Raw genomic sequence first — 20,509 nt, forward strand, 5'->3', positions numbered from 1 at the left:
TTTTTCTTGATAGGGAAAAAAAAAGATAAACTACAGGAATGCTCTTGTTTCACTAGTTTGAAGTGATAGAAGGAATTTTCTTCTCAACCAATGCTAGTGTGTGTGTGTGTGTGTGTATATATGTGTATATATATATATATATATATAGTCTTTTTAGGGCCGAACCCACAGCATATGGAAGTTCCTAGGCTAAGGGTCAACTTGGGAGCTTCAGCTGTCAGCCTGTATCTCAGTCACAGCAAAGCAGGATCTGACCCATGTCTGTGACTTACACCACCACTTCACAGCAATGCCAGATACTTATCCCAGGGATTGAACTAGAGATCAAACCATGGATAGAATCCACATCCTCATGGATACTAGTCAGGTTCGTTACTGCCGAGCCACAATGGGAACTCCCTAATTTCTATATTTACAGCTGGGTATCATCATCAGAACTGAGAAATCTGGAGCTACCTTAAAATTTGCTAAATCTTCCATTAAGCCAAATATCTCTCAATATTCATACTCTAAAGAAATACTAACATGCTCTCTTAAAAGCCCTTTCAAAAAAATAAGAAATAAATGATTTAGTAATCAATAAAGTCTGTAATACTAATATTGTTGATGATGGAGATGAATGAAGCTTTCTGAGGAAATAATTCAGAAAGTTCATTTTTTTCATAATTTGTTCCTTTGCCTTAAATTCCTGGACTGGAAAGAAAAGAAAATGAATGTATGTATGCAAGTGTAATGTTTTCTATTGCTAATAAATACCAAGATATGATCAGGGATAAGGCACTTAAAATATTCAAATCACAAAATCTTATTTTAAATGAGTTAGTCAGCTTTTTAAAATTGAGCCAATCTTTTATGCAACATTAAGCCAATAGTCTCTGAACTTGATGCCTCAGCTTTCATGAGTTTCATATGTTCCTAAGTAACAAAAAAGTTACAAATCTGTGTAACATAGAATTTTTAAATAAGTATTCCTTGGAAAGGCATTTACCATCTATTTGGTTCATATATATGTTACAGGATAGCAGTAATCATGCCTAGGGCTGGGGTAATAGAACAATGGCATTTAGAAACCTCTGCCTAGATTCTGTTGATCTGCTACTCAACATTTCCCCCTGAATTTTCATTAAACTGCATTAGTTTATTTATTTCCCTCACAATAATATCAATAAACCTTTTTCCAATGGACTAATTTAGGAAAGACCATTTTTGGATTCTTATCCATTTGTCCAGAGTTATATTTAACCTTTCAAAGGATGTTGTTTGTTTTAATAGATATTGTATAAGTCACCTTAGGCCTTCTAAAGGAAAGACACAATATAAATCTTATATATGTGTCTTATTTCTAATTGGGACTTCCAATGAACAGAGTATTCAAGGTTGAATCCTCATTGAATTTTTTTTTTCCTACGTGGCTCCCTATGATTCACTGTACCTGTACAGCTGGAAATAAAACCTATCAGGTTCCCAATAAAACTTGATGAGTTTTAGAACACATTCTACGACTGCTCATTTAAGATATGCATTACACTGAGGTTATTACAACACTCACTAAAAGCTGACTAAATCCATACCCACAAAACTCAAGCTTTTAACAGACTTGTCGGTGTTTAAATAGATGCTATGGTTAGCGTCATCTATTGGTTGACTTTGCAAGTGTCACTTTTTCTGGATATAAAGGGAGAAAATTATTATCAACATTTCTCAAAAGTAGAAAATACTGAAGCAACAGCCAATCTAAATAAATGAAATTTTGTGATCATAAAAGAATAATGGGATAAACATATTGCTTTTCAAATTATTCTTATTTTGTACTTCCAAAATTTAAGTTAGACCAGAATTAAAAACAATTTTCTTTCTATTCAGTTAGCTTTAATGAAAAAAATAAATAACTTGTTTTATTTATTGCTTTTATCAAATATGTATAAATATTTATATTGATATCTCCTGTTAGTTTTTGCTTTTCTCACATATACAGATATCTGCTAAGAAAGAACCGCTCTCAAATGGTCTAATATTAAATTTTTGTGGCAATATAATTTCAGAAATATATAATTTATTCCAAACTATAATTTCTGGAGCAGTAAAAGCAACTGCCATATAACAATATTCTTGTTTGTGAAAAACTTCACAATAATCAGTCTGTGTTTATTTGTTCGGCAAATATTTATTTAGCTCCTAGTTAATAAGAGAAATAAAACATATGAGGTCATTATACATAAGGAAGATAGAGCGGAAGAGAATAGACAGAGAGAGAGAGACGAGGGGAAGGGGAGAGATATTACAAGGTGGGTGAAGTCCTATGATAGAAATAAAAGCAGTGATGAAGCAGAAAATCCATCTAAAATATTTGTCTGTAGAGACAAAGTCCTTTTCATTTTTGACATTGCATGACTAGTATCACTGATTGTTTTCCAAATGCTGGAAGTCAATGCTAATTTCAGAGGTAAATTTCATAATGGTGATCTAATATGAAATCATCCCTTTTTTCTTATACCTGTCAGTGACTACAATGGGGTTTCAGCTTCAGGCTACCAAGAAGTCCCTGCTTTAATCGATGTTTGTTGATGTTGATAAATAACTTGTATTTATCGGTTTTATCAAATATGTATAAATTGATGTTCTGCATTACTGCTGGTAAACTCTTCCAAGAGATTTGAACCAATAATTCATTAGTATAGTAACTTTTAGGAAACCATATTAGAACCATATTCAGACATACCTTGTTTTATTGTACTTTGCAGATAATGGTTTTGTTTTTGTTTTACAAATTGAAGATATGTGGCAACCCTGCCTTAAGCAAATCTATTGGCACCTTTTTTCAAACAGCATTTTGTCACTTAGTGTCTCTATGTCACTTTTTGGTAATTGTTGCAATATTTCAAAGTTCGTCATTGTTATTATAATCGTTAACAGTGATCTGTAATAACTGTAACATTACTGTTGTAATTGTTTTGGGCTCCGCGAACAGTGCCTATTTAACATGGTGAACTTAATCCTTATATGTTGTGGATGTTCTGACTGCTCCACTGACCACCCATTCTCTCATCTTGTTTCCCTCTCCTTGGTCCTCCCTATTTCTTGAGACAAACAATATTACAATTAGGCCAAATAACAATCCTACAATGACCTCTAAGTGTTCAAGTGAAAGGAAAAGTATCAAGCCTCTCAGCTTAAATCCAAAAACTGGAAATGAATAAACTTAGTGAGGAAAGCATGTTGAAAGCCAAGAGAGGCCAAAATCTAGGCCACTGCTCCAAATAGCTATGTTGTGAAGGCAAAGGAAAAGTTCTTGAAGAAAATTAAAAGTGCTACTCCAGTGAGCACAACAATCATTAGAAAGTGAAACAGACTTATTGCTGTTATGGAGAACGTTCTAGTGGTCTGGAAAGATGAAGCCAACCACAGCATTCCCTTAAGCCAAATTGAATTCATAACAAAGGCTTAACTCTCTTCATTTCTATGAAGGCTGAGTAAAGTGAGGAAGCTGCAGAAGAAAAGTTTGAAGCTAGCAGCAGTCAATTCATGAGGTGTAAGGAATAAGCCATCTCTATAACATAAAAGTACAATTGAAGCAGCAAGTGCTAATGTAACAGCTTCAGCAAGTTATCTAGAAGATCTAGTTAAGATAATTAATAAAGGGGACTACACTAAACAGCAGATATACAATGTCATTGAAATAGCTTTATACTGGAAGAAGATGCCCAACTAGGACTTTCACGCTAGAAAAGAGACGTCAATGTCTGGCTTCAAAACTTCAAAGGACAGGCTGCCTCTCTTGTTAGGAGCTAATGCAACTGGTGACTTTAAATTAAAACTAATGCTCATGTACCCGTCTGAAAATCTTAGGATTCTTAAAAATTATACTAAATCTACTCTTCTTGGATTCCAAAAGTAAACAACAAAACCTAAATGACAACACTTTTGTTTACAACATGGTCAGCTGAAATATTTTAAGCCCACCATTGAAACCAACTGCTTAAAAAAACAAATATCTTTCAAAATATTACTGCTCAGTGACAATATACTTAGTCACCCCGAAGCCCTGATGGAGATGTACAGCAAGATAAATGTTGTTTTCATGCCGGCTAACACAACATCTATTCTGGAGCCCATGGATCAAGGAGTGAGTTTGACTTTCAAGTTTTATTATTTGATAAATAATTTCATAAGGGTATAGATGCCTAGATAGTGATTTCTCTGATGAATTTGGGCAAAGTTGAAAACCTTTTCAAAAGATTGAAGATTCTAGATGTCAGGAAGAACATTCATAATTTATGGGGAGAAATCAAAATATCATCATTAACAGGAATTTGGAAGAAGCTGATCTCAACCCTCATGGATAACTTTCAGTGGAAGAAGGAACTGTAACTGTGGTAGAAATAGCAGGAGAACAAGAATTAGAAATTGATCCTGAAGATGTGGCTGATATGCTGCAATCTCACGATAAAACTTTAAGAAATAAGGAGTTGTTCATTATGGATGAGCAAAGAAAGTGGTTTCTTTAGAAGGAAACTATACCTGGTAATTACAGACTACTTTTGGTTAAAATGCTATCAAACAGCATTGCATGCTATAGAAAAATCATTTGTGGATCAAAGAGTCAATTAATGCACCAAATTCCCTTTTTGTCTTGTTTTATGAAATTTCCACAACCCACCCAACCTTCAGAAACCACCACCCTGATCAGTCAGCCAGCCATCAATATCAAGGCAAGAACCTCAACCAGCAAAGAGATTACAACTTGCTGAAAGATCAGATGGTTAGAATTTTTTCAGCAAAGTATTACCAACTTTTGTAGACATTTTAAAATTTTTTATATTTTATTTTTTATTTTTTTGCTTTTTATGGCCATATCCATGGCATATGGAGGTTCCCAGGCTAGGGAGCGAATTGGAGCTGCTGCTGCTGGCCTACACCACAGCCGCAGCAATGCAGGATCTGACACGCTTCTGTGACCTACACCACAGCTCACAGAAACCCAGATCCTTAACCCACTGAGCGAGGCCAGGGATCAAACACAAAACCTCATGGTTACTAGTAGGATTTGTTTCTACTGTACCCCAACAGGAACTCCTATATCCTTTTATTTATTTATTTATTTTGTCATAATGCTATGCACACTTAATTGACTATGCTACAGTGTAAACATAACTTTTATATGCACTGGGAAAACAAACACTTTGTGTGACTCCCTTTATTGCAATACTTGTTGTACTGTGGTGATCTGAATGGAACCTGCAGTGTCTCCAAAGTATAGCTGTATGTTCCATGTATTTTACATGCACACTGCATACTGTAAAAGAACAACCGTACAATTTACTCAGTCCCTATAATAATTTTACTTAATAGATAACTTGACTCAATAGTATTCTAAATGTGGTGGCCTATGTAAAATCAGCTTATAAAAGAAAACAGTATACATTTTTTAAAAAGGCATCATTATAAATAAATACAAGTTGTAAGCTAGGAGTAGTTACAATAAGGAGACTATAACAGTACCCTGTTAAAAGTAGATGTCAGAAATCCTGAGTATAAATTTATTTCTTTTTTCTTACTATGAGATACCAAACATTAGGAAATAGTTTCCTAATCCCGAGAGCCTTAATACACACACCCATGTGCACACACACAAACTTATAATCATACAAATGTATAGAATATATATAAACTATAAATCTTTAGTATAATAATAAATAATTCTACATTACAAATAATCTACAAATTTCAAGATTTATTTTAAAGACCAATATGATAAATTGCTATAGATATCAAAAAGTCAAATAAATAAAATCAAAACCATCTAAAAATTCCATGTTATAAAAAGTAATAAAATTGACCTAAACTAACAAAACTGTGTAATAACCAGATGTATTGATACTCCATAGATCATTAGCATTACAGAGAAATAACATTAACTATGACTGAATTTAAATGTCAGGTTTTGTTTATAATTTTTTAGTCATATCAATTACCAATGATTAGAATAGACAGAAAACAAACAATAATTCCATGGCTCTGAGTTTTGCCGAAATCTTTATAAATATGCAGTTCTGGGTTTTAAAAGCACAGACATCTAGCTAAATAAATAACATTTTTTAAGCCATGATCTACTTGGTAGTTCTCTGTAACTCTGGCCCAAAACATTTTATTTTCTTTCCTGATCAATGACTTCAAGGTTAAAAACTGAAAGTATCCTAAAAGCACGATCTGCATTTTTCCAATTTTGTTTGGGGCTTTGTTCAGCAAATTTATATTTATTTATTTTATTCATTTAAATTTATATTTATTCTAATAAAGAATAAAATGGTAATTTTCACAGTTGTTAAAATATTCTTTTAAAATAAGAGAACATATGTGGTCCTTAGCAGTAAACATATGTAATATGGAAAGAAAGAGAGAGAAGGAGAAAAAAAGAGAAAGAGAGAAGGAGGGGAGAGGAGAAAAGACGTAATATGTAAGGAGTAAAACCAACGTATTCTCCCTCTCTCTCCCTCTCTCTCTCTCCCTCTCTCTCTCTCTCTCTTTCTCACACACACACACATACACACACACACACACACACACACACACACAGCAATAATACATTTATAAGGATTAACATTGTCTAGAGTCTTAATATGAGAATTTGGGAAAGGCAAAAAAAAATTGACTTTTTTTTTCCTAGAAAATCAAGACAGAATGCAACTTAGAATTTACAAAAGTTTTCCAATAAAAAATTAGACATATACTACATGTTTAGACAAGCTCATTGGCATTAATAGGTATTATAAACTTCAGAAATGAATATTAGTATACATAGTTTTATTCAATTCCAAGTTAATATGATATAGTCAGTCTTATTTATTGACATCAGACTAAATAGAACCTACATGTCACCATCTAATATCCATATGTGAGGACTTTTGAGATGAATGATACCACGGAGACTACATATTAGCAATAAAATTATTGCTAATTATTTCAAGTATGACTCTCATTTGCCTAGCATAATTAATGACATTATAATCAAAAAATTAAACTTTAACAGAAAAGTATCTATCACGTTTTGCTTTTTAGATGTACGCATGGCATTGAACAAAATTTGTCACATACCTCCACTCACAATCAGTGGGCAAGAGCTTTTAAAGGGGAGTTTGAGGGGTGTATAGGTGCATGGAGGGGGCTAGGTGGAGAACAGCACCATCAACTCTGACAGTCATCTTGAAACTGGTTATGTGGTGGTCTGACCAGCATCATCTTGATTGTTGATTGACAGTTAACCTCCAGTTCCAGGGTCAGTTTGTTCCTATTTCTTTGAGGCCAGTTCTTAGAAGTGTGCAGCTTATGTCATGCTATAATCTGGTTATTAGGTACTTAACTTCTTCCACCTGGTAGGGATTTCAGAATTTACTAGACAGCTCATAGGATATGTGGCAGAGTCTTATCTTCAGCCCTTGAAGAGGAGGTAAAGGTCCTTGACTTTGCTTAATGACCAAACTATTATTGTTTGGTCTTATTTGACTGTTTTCCTTCACTTCTGCATTTTTTCCCCTTCTCTGATTAAACTTATTCTTTGGCTAAAGTTTTTCTGCAGACAAAAGGCAGGTGGAGGACATGGGAGGGAGGAGGACCATAGACTCTTTCTCCTTTTCGAGCTCACCTAGGCATTAGTGTGACCTCTCACATTGCGTAAGTGGAAACACCAGCGTCTGTTTTAACTGGATGTGCTTTTTCAACATATTCACACCAGTAAAGGGAAGTCATATCTCTCTTACTTACAGATCCCACAAAGGGAGGTGCAGTGAGCCAGGGGAGGCCATCGGAGAACAGGAAATAGAGAGCACCGATCTGTTACTTATAAGATGGTTGGGATGGGGGTACTAATATTTCCGGGGCTCAACACTAAGTGGTCGTTTTATATGGTGCCCCAAGGAAAGCAAGATGGGAACTTGTAGTAGAATCCTAAGCCCAGAATTAAGTCTTCTCCTCCAAGTGTCTGTACTCCAGGTATGAGCAGAATTGTCATCCTGTGAAACGCCTAGGCAGCAACTCAGAAAACGGGTTTCTCATCACAGAAGCATTATACAGTGACAATCCTAGAGGAAACTGGCGATTTGTGATTCACTCTAGATACCTCATTTTATTTAATCTCCATTTTTAAAGGATTATTTTTAGAAGAAATGTTATAGATGCTAAGTCCATGTGTCTTCATGAAATCTGTATTGTTGTTACATTTTTAGTCCTAAAATGTAAGTGTTGGGAACTGCTGGAAATGAGCCCAAGCACAATCAGGGATGCTGCATATAAATCAAGGGTTGTTTTATTGTTTTTTAATTTTTTTGCTAAACCTATTCATGGTTCTTACAAGATAATTGACTATAATATCTATTTGTAAAATATTCCAATAGATGTTACATGCGATTCTTTACGATTTTCCTAAAATTCAGGCACATGCTAGCTCATTAACCAAAACCTTATAACATTTACTTATAAAAATGGGGAAAATTATTATTCCTAATACATCTCACAAAGATGATACAAGAATTAATAATTTAATGATTATGTGTCAGCTAACTCTGATTAGGAGATAATAGGGAATTTTCTTCTCTTTAGATTTTTAACTTGAAAATCAAGAACTGTCACATGAATTCTTACCAGTGAAGTTAATCGGTTAATGCAGTTTTACCATCCTTTTTTTTTTTTTTTCATATTCCTTGTGAACTCTCATATTCCAATTATTGCATTTCAGGAAAGTTGCTCTGGCATTTTTCTCAATGTATGTATTTTCATATCATGAACAAATTAAAGAATTAAGAGTTTAGAAATTTAAGGCAAAAATATATAATCTGTTAGAGGACGTAGATCCAAATGTTTTATGAGCATGAGTAAGACATTTTGTTAGATTATATTTACAGTTTAATTTACGTGTATGTGTGAACCTGGTTTTATCCGCAGAGGAGATATCAAAATTATTTAAAGCATTCAATAGGCATAGTTTCTGTATAAGAATGTAGTTCATCTGAGTGGATATACTGCTGTCTGGACAATGTGAAGGAAAAGCAACACTGCTTGTGTTTTCACGTGTGAAATCCTCAAATGCAGAGCATATGAGGTGCAAGGGCTGCCAGAGTGGAGCCAAGGAAACAGCAAGCAATCTTGCAGGATGAAACACTTGAATGTATATTTCTCTAGAGTAATGGTAGATACGCGGCACACTGATTTATGGCGACACAATGTATGTAAGGAAAATAAACAAGATTTTTATGTCAAAGCACAACTTGAAGTCATATTCCCTGATCACTGCCCTGCAATATGTTTTACTGAGCATATATATACAACTTCTGACGGGGGCGGGAGGCTAACATATTTAATATGGATATGTTCTTGACAGAGCGCATGAGACTTGATTCATTTTTGAGTGCTCCATTACCTACTCTGACAGCCTTACAGCTCTGTTGGGAAATGAAGTATAACATCAGGTTACTAAGCAACTCTGCAGCTTTTTTAAAAGTATGTCTTCGAACTCGCTTGTTTCTCCTAATTGATTCCATCCACGTCATTTTGAACATAAATGGGACATCATGTTTAGAAATATGCTGGACTGCTACTTTCAACTAATATGTCTTGCTACCTCTGCATATTTAAACCAAGGACTGGCATATAAATGTCATATTCAAAGCAAATTTTTATCTTTCTTTTGAGTTGCATTGAAAAAAATAATATATATATATTTGGCAGTTCAAGCTACTCTCCGAAGGTATCTATATGCTGTCAGAAAACAACATAAAAGAATGGAAAGTGATTCTCTCTCTCTTTTTTTTTTACTTTTACATTGAAGAAAGTTTTAATTAGCCACTCAGACTTACCCTCACTACATCCCCACAATATAATGCATCAGAATTAATAGCAAATCTGCCTCACAGTGTGGCAGCAATGTGGACATTTCTGCAGTCACTAAAACTTTGAGCAAGATAGTATTTCATCCCATCTTGAGATGTTAGTGATAAATACATACATATATCACACTTTTCAAGGAGGAAAGTAGGCTTTTATTATATTTGACTCCTCTTTACATCAGAGGAAAAGAGAAAACAATAAAATTGTAAAAACTTTATGTTCACTGTATCTTCTCAAGTAACCATTCACTCTGCTTACACTTTAAAATAGTGCACAATTTAGTTACTAATTCTGTTACATGGAACATTTTGTACTTGAACGAGGGTCAATGATATAGGGGAAACTGACAGTTTTTTTTTTTTTAATTCTGGATATTTTTACTCTGTCCGCTTTGGAATTGTTGGATTACGTTCTCTTTACTTAAAATATGACCGATACAGAATCCTTATAACAGTCATTTCGCAAGTATTCACTTTTCAAAATATATGTATCAGGATTGACTGCTGATATAAATCATAGTAATATATAATATATAGAATAATACATCAATCTAATTTTTAGGCTGGAATATCTTCAGAAGGAATTTTATTTACTGGATGATTGTGGTTATCAATATTGTATGAGTTTAATAGTCACAGAAATGCTTGTGAAAATTTAGCCATAGAATTACAGAAAGGACTAGCACAATCAGGCCCTTTCCCACAGTAGCTCTGACATAGTCAATGAGCAAGAAATAAAATTTCAGTTATTTTATATTAAGTATTGTGACAACAGGCATTGTAATAAGTACTTTGTCTAAAATTTGTATACATTTATTTTGGAAACAAAGAGCATGTGGTTCTATCATTACAGGAAAACTCACACAACCACAAGTTGTATAAAGAGCAAAAAATTTGACAGTCAAAAAATAAGATATTAAGAAGCACGTGTGGTAATAAAAACAGTAGACTTGGCTGATAAATTGTCTTAGCCAACAATTCTTTCCAATTAGAAACCAGCTGAATTATTGTTTTGTGTATTCTGTCTGCTAATAGGAAAAACTGAACAGAAAACATCAATCCTGATGCCTAGTATTTTGAAAAGAAGCTGATGAAAACTGAAGTTTAAACAATCACTACAAAATATATTAAAAAACGACTACTTCCTACCACTTCCAACAACAGATGATATGTATTAGAAGATTTTACAATGTTTTCTTTGAGCAACGAAAATAAAAGCAAACTTCTTTTTATCCTCTGAACTAAGAGTCCACATCTCAAATATGCAATCTCCCCAAACATTTGGCAGCTCATGGTTTTTAGTAGCTTCAAGCAAAATAAATCAATAAGGAGTTCCATATAGCTGCATCGAATTGCAGTCATAGACTGAAGCAGTTTGAGGCAAATTCTAATTCAACGTTGCTACATTGAAGAAAATTTTCTATTCAGTAAAAGAGAAGAAAAACCATGTTTTCCCCAAATGTTTTCTCAGTGTGGAGATTATTTCTTCCTCATACGTTCCCTAGAGAATATAGTTCAAAATTATGTTACATAATATGATATTCAAGAAAAAAGCCCAAATCTGAAGACAGAGGGCATATATTAAGACAAAATATAAATCTATTATTTTAGGAATTAAAGTAAAAAGTCAATATATGCATGGGCGTCTTAAGAATTGCATCTCAATGGAACTGTTTCTAGATTATTTCATTTTGATCTGAGATATTTGATTTTTTTTTTTTTTTTGTCTTTTTTTGTCTTTTGTCTTTTTGCTGCTGTTGTTGTTGTTGCTATTTCTTGGGCCGCTCCCGCGGCATATGGAGGTTCCCAGGCTAGGGGTTGAATCGGAGCTGTAGCCACCGGCCTACGCCAGAGCCACAGCAACGCGGGATCCGAGCCGCGTCTGCAGCCTACACCACAGCTCACGGCAACGCCGGATCGTTAACCCACTGAACAAGGGCAGGGACCGAACCCGCAACCTCATGGTTCCTAGTCGGATTCGTTAACCACTGCGCCACGACGGGAACTCCGATATTTGATATTAAAGGCTGCTCTTTTCTATTTTCTTATTATAAATGCAATTAATGTTTATTGCAAAAATTAAGAAAATGAAAATATCAAAAAAGAAAATAAATAGGAAAAAAATCAAATAACCCCCAGTTAAGCAACTAATGATGATATTTTACTGCAAATAATTATTTTTTTCTTTTCTTACGCATATTTACATATACATTTCCAGAAAAATAAGACTATACATGACATTCTCTTTGTGTCACTGATTATTTTTTTTACTTAATAATGAGTAGAACACAATTTTCTAAGCTATTTTGAAGCATCGAATTAAATGACTATTTTATATGGATTTGAATTCATTAAATCAGTAATTTCCTTGGATATTCACTAATTTCAAGTTTTTAATTCTTTAAATAAAATATTGTGTTGTCATTCCTTTATTATAATTGTAGATTTTAAGAGTATTACAATTCTTAGGGTATCTTTATTTTATCTACCTTGGAAGAATCTGAATATTGTGGAAATAAAACTATTCCTGTGACAGAGAAATAATAATAATAATAATAAAACATTTTAGAGATGAATCTATACTCATGTTTCAGAAAGGACATGAATAAGCAATTTTTATCTACTCATCTACTCAGCCAAATAGCTAAGAGGAAGAGCCAGAGAGCCACTCTCTCTAAACTCCTTTCAACATTGGAAAGGAGAAATAGTAGGAAATTTAAGACAAAAAAAAACAAATGAAGTCATTTTTAATTTACAAAATGCATAATTAATGCAACTATTCTTATTGAGCATTTATTAATTGCTAACAGTGAATGACACAATAAAAATATCAGAGAAATCTGGACCCAACTATTTACTTCAATTCAAGGGTAATGTGGTATTTGGAAGACCAAATATAGTAAATTTTTGGAAGCCTGATATATGATACCAATGTAATGATACAGTAAGTCAAAGGAGACAGTCATGAATGTTAGTCAGAGTAAGGCAGGAGTAATTTAGAATCAAAAAGCAGAAATGGAACTTGAATCTGAAAGAAGTTGATTTCAGATGACATTACATTCATTTCTGAATAGTCAACCTAGTTTTTTGTTTCCTCATCTTTTTGCTTTGTTCTTGTCCTCAAAAATATTCTTCTTCATGGATGATGCATAAAGTATGTGTAGTGTAAAAATATTTAAATTGGTAAAATAGATTTAGGGAGGTGTTACCAATTTCCATAAGCTTTGTACCACCTCCCAACCTTTTAATAATCTATTTGAAAAATGTTCCACATCTACTGATCAGGTTCTTCTATAAGGCATTTTACTCAATAAATGTGAAGCAAAGTCAAGACATGTCTTGTCATTTATGAAGCCTGTTGATAGAGATGGCAACACAAAACCTGGAGACTGCATTTCTAGGTTTTGTGTTTCATCTCTAGCAACAGACTCAATAAATCTGCAGGGATAAGCAGTTAAAGGAGTAGCACATAAGGCGATCATCCCAAAATTACACATGAGCATGTAGTAAATCACTAAACAGCAGAGAGATGTTGAATGTATGAGGGTAAGGTGGCAGAAGCAGTTGATAATAATTACTAATTTACATAAAATTACATTCACTGCTTTACAGTATCCTTCAGTACTACTTAATTTAAGCCTCAGGGCCATTTGCCACAACTTTCCTAGACATAAAACTGACAAAACACATTTAATCAACTGCGAGGTGAAAAATGATCGATACTTCTTGTCATATACTAATGTAAATACTGCAGTTAACAAATATTTGATATATCATAATTTGTTACCTAGCTGATGGACTGCTTTTACAATAGCTCTTTTATCAATAAGTAAGAATTGCATACAAGGACCAATAATCTTCTTCAGGCATAAAATGAAGAAACCATTAGAAGGCCTGGAGTTCTCAACATTCTTTCTGGAATAAGCTGCAGAAAACTGGAAAGTGTCCATAATTCAGCAGAGGTGATGACTGCTAAGAATCCTATAAAACCATCAAGTGGTATACCACTTGAAATGAAGTCTGTATTACTCATTCACATTTACTCCACAGATTTTTGAGTAATAATATATGACTGAGCTTACTGTCATGTTGAAAGCAGTGCATGAAAGAATAACTTCTCTCATCCTTGCAGTAAAGCCAGAAGGTGTGTTAGTTTGGAATGAGTTAACCTGGAAGTTACAGAAAACACAATTAAGAGTACCATTGCGAGGTATACATATTTTTTCATATGTATCCAGAGAAGAGATTTCCAATATTGGGTCAGCGTCTCAACAGTTTAATAATTTATGTTCTTCCATCTTTGTGTTCTACCACTCTTGGCAAGCTGGTCTTTTTCCTCATGGTTAGAAGATGGCTCCTGCACTTCAGTGAGTTATAATGGGCAGGAAGGTGAAGGGCTATCTCTGTTTGAAACGATTGTGGGTGTGTGTGGGTGTGGGTGTATGTGTGTGTGTAAACAATGTCTTCTTCAGAACATCTTGTATATTATACTGATCAGAACTTGGTCATGTGTCCCAGGAAAATAAATCACCATGACCAGGAATGATTACTCATGAAAACAAACCTAATGTCTGGCACAGGGGTCACCCCTCCTTCCAGTCAAGGGCTCTCCCCACTACCTAGGACATTGAATGAAGTAGGCATTTATTTCTAACACAGTGAGAAGCAGTAAATCATTTCTCTCTGTACAGTTACACAGTCTAATTTTCCTTTTGAATAATCATTCTAGATACCCCGGGGAAATGATTTGTCAAGGGTCTAGAATCAAAGCAACAGCAGTTTAAAATAGCCTGAGTAGCTCTGGGGAGGAAAAGAAATGACGAGGCTCTGTAGATTATAGTCACAACGGAACATGGTATGAAGAAGATTATTTCTCACAATGTTGATGTGCCATAATCGAACTTGAATTTCCTCTTAAGGTCACCAAGTTGGAGAGAGCTGGTTGTATACTCAAAGACTCGCTCTGGTATGCCTTGCCCCCACCTTGTGAAAACCACCATTTATCTTCACAGGGATTTTTGTCATCTTCATCATCTCAAGAGCCATGGTGTGACCTGTTAAGACCATCTCTGCCTGAGACACTCCTTGAAGTCTTTGGAACAGTGTGTTCTCTCAAAGCTACGCTTCCTTTTGAAGAATCTGCCCTCGGGGTCTCTGTAATCAGAGCATGAATGTAAACTTTATAACAGGAGCAGAAGTTCCATGAATGAAAACTTCTGCAGCAATCCTTAGCCACTGTTCGCTCTGTTTGTCTGGACCCATTGAAAAATCCTCTCTGCCAACATAGTATGAATAGCATTCACATTAGAAACATATCTTTTACTTCTCAGATGAAAGGGAGATGTTACCACATCAAAGGGCTTCTGCTTAAACTTAAACTCTTATCCCTGGAACATTTGCTTTACTCAAGAGACAACATGTGAAAGACACTTTATAAGAAAATATTACAATATAACTTAAAAAACTGCCCAAGTTGCATATGCAATGTTAAAAATTTGGAGAACTCTTAGATTTTCCTTATCTTTTCTTTTTGCAGCTTCATATCTGCCAAAGGTTACTCTCCCCAATCCTCCATCCATAAGGCATAGAGTTCAACTCTCAGTTTTAGCTGCTAATCTAGATCTGATTATATTTCTAAATTACGAAATCCATGATCACCAAGGGTGTGAATACTGTTCCCTGTTTTGTTTGTTTGTTTCTTAGTTTGCTTGTATTTTTGATGGATAGGGCATAGTCTAGGAACCTTGCATTAAAGCAAAAAAAGTTTCTCTACATGGTAGAATTTGCCTCATTTGATTTAGTCATCCTCTCAATTACTTAGATCCTCTTGCCAAACCACAGTCAGATGACAGGGGCATAAATACATGTTGGCAGATTTACCTAGTCCTCATTACCAATCTGTTTGACTGAATCTTTAAAGATTCATTTTGTTTCGATTTGCAATTGCTAATTTGTACTCCTCTCAGAAAACATATATATATATATATATATTTTTTTTTTAACAGTGATCTTATCATGTCAACACATTTTATACCTGTTGGGTACTGTAATTTTTGAACTGAAATTTTTTTCGCTTTTCATGTGGATGTGACTTTAAGATGTGTGTCCATCCCTTGATTTCCTTTTAAATCTCAAATATCCAGGCCATGTCCTAAGAAGCCACAGTAAATATATTTTCTTAGCCCCAAATCAGAATCCACTCTGACAGTTAGTGTGAAAGAATGTCAGATTGCCCTAGAAAATCTAACATAAATAACTATCACAGTCAATGGGGGCAATTCCCTTTTATACTCAAGACCCCAAGATAGACAAAGCTGTTCCATAGTATAAGCCCTCTTCTTCTCTCCAGGAAAATAATTCTAGTTAGAAAATTTTAAAAAAATCTCAAAACAAAAGAAAAACCCATGATATTTGTTCTTTTTCTGGCAATAAGAGGATCTTAAAAATTCCACAAATAAATATATAACTACTATTGAGTAAAATTTTACTCTTGCATGGTATTATCATGGAAAAGTTTTAGACCTAAAAATTGACTAACATTATATTATAATTCTGTTCAAGGTCCTTTACTGTATGGGTTAAAGTAAAAATAAAAGCACTCCATGCTTGTTTCCAAGAAATAAAGTCATCCAATTCCTTTCTTTGTGTTTGTGAAATCAAAATGTGGTCATTTTAACAAGTATTCTGTTCTACTGCTCAGCAACAGCATATGGAAGTAGATTTTCATTGTCTGTGAATAACTGACTACACTGTCAGAAAATTTATCTTGAAATGGGGATAAATTTTTGTTTTTGTTGTTGATTTTTTTTTTTTTTCTTTAACCTCAAGCTCAAGTTTTTAGACCACTAGGAAAACTACATGGTTACAACCTCAGGGTAACTCATGGTAGTTAAAAAGTATGTTTTACATAGTAAACCAAGTAAAATTGTGGTAGTTACATGAAACACAAGGGTAGAAAAATAATAAAATCAAGTGCTTTCATCCCCTTGAGGGTGTAACAGACACTGTACGAATCAGGTGAGACAAATAGCCATCCCAGACCGAGCTACTCTCCGAAGTTTCTGTGCAAGTTTTTCTCAGGTTGTGTTTCATGACTCTTATAATCTAAGAAAGAATAAGAAGTCTCAGAGTAAAATTCCTAGCAATAAGACAACTCTTTCAAATAGCAAATGCTATTCCTTACACTAAGGATTTTAGTAGCCCAGGAGAAAAGAAAAAGAAAGTAAAAGAAATGGATTAGAAATTTCTTCTTGCATTCTGAATTATCTTCAAGAATTTCAATACCAGCCTAGAAAATAGTACACTTGTTGTGGACTGAACAGTGCCCCTTCAAAATTATATGTTGAAACCAAATCCACAATATCTTAGAATGTGTCTGGATTTGGAGATTTAGAGACAAATTCTTTAAAGAGGTGGTTAAAATTAAATCAGTTCATAGGAGTAATGCCCTAATCCAGAAGAATTTATATCCTTATAAGAATGTTTATGGAAGCCTATTTATAATTTCCAAAAAGTTAGAAAGAAATCAGATATCCTTCAATAAGTGAATGGCTAAAGCTAGAGATCTTACTTCCATATAATGAAATACTATTGTGCTTCCAAAAGGAATGAGCTAAAAAACAAAACAAAACTATAAAGACAGTAAAACAGATCTGTGGTTTTTAAGGATTTGGGGGAGAGTGGCTTGAAAAAGTAAATAACAGGATTTTATGATCAGTAAAAAACTGTTCTGTAGAATATTGTAATGGTGTACACATGACACTATGCAGTTGTCAAAATCTGTAGAATTTTAGAGCACAAAGACTGAAAAAGTACATGCAAATTCAGAAAATAAGAGGTTAAGGAATCCTGGGATGGAATGCAGACTATAATAAACATAACTAATTCTATTACAAATGTACAAAACCATCTCATTTTGAAGAGTGAAGGAAAAAAAAATGCTAACCTAAGGAAATTTGGAAAGAAGTGGAACCTCTAAAACTAAAGGGCAAGAGAATTGTACCTAATCACTGTAATTGTTGCTAGTTATTTCCAATTTTAGGTACAGATTAAGAGTTCTGAAACAACATCAGGATATTATTAAAACTGAACATTTAAGTAAACAGGTGACAAATGCTGGGAACCAGGTTTCTTGTGTTGAAGCTGGAGGTTAGTGATGAGCAAGGAAGAATGTGATAACAGGTTAGAGTCAGAGACATTAGTATAAATTCATGTTTAGCTTAATAAATAATCATATGGTTACATATAGAAATATTTATAGATGTGTATATAAACAGGTTTTCTGTCAGCTAAGTGAGACTCGTATCAATGACATCCCCGTAGCAATGAAATTCCCCAGTGCCCAACTCTTGGATTATATTCCATTCACCAATAAATGAAACTGGGATTCTTTATAGAAAAAGATTAAATATCATACTGAGACAGAGACTATGTAAGATGAGCCTGGAGCCTCTTGTAGCCAGGAAATAAGAAAGTGCCTAAAAATATAAATCCCACAATGTTGTGTATTTGCCAAAGAGATGGAGCAGCCAACTGAAAGAATTCCCACGGGCCAAAGCTGGAACAGTCTGAGCAACTAAATAAAGGAGTATTGGATTATTGACCAAAGCATAAAATAAATCCATGAATCCATAGTTACATAAATAAATGATCGAATATATGATAGATACATAGAAAGATAGATAGATGGATAGATAGATAGATAGATGGATATATAGATAGATAGGTGGATATATAGATAGATAAAGAGAAAAAAGCAAAATCTCCCGTACAAAAAAATATTAGATGATGTGTGTAGATACTCTGCCATTAAGGAAGGGGGCATAAATCCCCATGACTTAGGTTTGAATTGTGCAGAGAGTTTCAAAGAGTACAGGCTGGAAAGAGGATAAAATGGTAACTCTCAGTGGAGAAATTTGACAAACACTACCTCAGTCAAGGGATGGAGGTAAATATCGATAGTATGTACCAGTGACATGAGATGGGGATGGCACTTTACCTCGGTGACCTTCCAACCAAACGCCTATCAGTAGAGACTACTCCTGAGACAAACTGCAGAGAGGCCTAATTGAGGGACATTTAAAAAAAATACCTGAAAGTATTCCTCAAAACTGTCAAAGTAACCAAACACAAAGAGCATCTCAGAAATGGTCCCGGCCAAGAGGAAGAGCAGACTAAGTAGACACCGTGAGTAAATATAATGGGGTCTCCTCGATGGGAATCCCAGATTAGAAGAAGTACATCGCGTGAAAGCTAAGGAACATAAAGCATGAACTTTGTGATGATCCAGCTCAGATGACATGCATCTCTCTAATATCCTCCGGGCAGAGTTTGGGGCCCCTGCATCCATAGCATCTTACTGTCATAACATGTGACATATTGTAACTTGAATGTTATTTTTAACCATTGTCAATTACATTATATATATTAAGTCATCTCAGAAAGGGTATTTTGCACTTATAAAATTTTTAATTCAACTTTAAACTTTTTTATTTGTATATTTTCCCTCAGTTATTAGATGTGCATTGTCAGGATTAACAAAAACCCCTATTTGGCATGCTTTGTGTGTTTGTGCTACAACTAATCTGCATTTACATGGTGGAATTTAATGCTATATTCGGATGGAGGAACTGAAGGTATAAATTATGTTGATTTCTTAGAAAAAACCCTTTTTGAGAATTCAAGAGTAGATATAATCTGTAAATCTTTGAAGCATATCAGAGAGATGATCCACTCATTTACTGTATTAGCTCATTAATTCACAAAGACTGGTATTATTCAGAGCACGCCAAGACCTTTAGGGAAGTAAAATAACTAAGTCAGGAACATTTTGCAGAGATGATCAGAGAAATAACTGGCTAGTCCTGCCCCAAAGGAAAGGCCATCAGACTAAAATGATATATTCATAGAACAGTATTCATGCACTGCTTTTAGGTTTTGAGTATGATGAGAAGGTTGTGGAGGTAACAGTGTTGTAAATCAGAAAAGATCATCAGCCTCAAGGCAAGGATAATGAGTTTTTGCTTCTTTTTACTGAGATGTAATTGACATATAATATTGTATAAGTTTAAAATGATTTGAGGCATTGCTGTATTGCAGTGTGATTAGCATTGTAGTATTAACTAACATCTCTAATATTCCACATAACCATCATTTATTTACTTACTTATTTATTTATTTATTTACTTTTTGTGGTGAGGATACTGTATTTTATTCTCCTAAATTGCTAAGAGGTTAGATTTTAAAGGCAAAAGGATTATTGACGCAGGATCCTCTGTTAGACAATAAACAACCAGAAAGCGATAAAGTGAGGATTAATGACTGATTTAAAAGAATAATCTGAGCAGAAAGAGGGTAAGCAGAAGTGTTAACTCATGTGGAAACTCATGGTCTTGTTTATGGCCAATTTTATCAGATCTTGGGTAACAAAGGAAATGGCTTCAAGTTCTAATTGACTAGTGAAGAAAGAGATGCTGAGTGTGGCTTTTACCAGAACTTCAGTGAAGCCTATATACATACAAAGATTTCAGCATCACATCTGGCATGAAATTAGGATAGATCAAAGAATATTGGCCCTGCCCTTAAGGTGGGCTCAGTCTAATAGGACAGAGGCTGTGACTAGAGCAATAACAGTA

Source organism: Sus scrofa, chromosome 8 (genome assembly GCF_054392235.1).
Source record: "Sus scrofa isolate SSC_HxYL_T2T_F1_AM1 chromosome 8, Sscrofa_HxYL_maternal_Yorkshire_Landrace_v2.0, whole genome shotgun sequence".
Taxonomy (NCBI): domain Eukaryota; kingdom Metazoa; phylum Chordata; class Mammalia; order Artiodactyla; family Suidae; genus Sus; species Sus scrofa.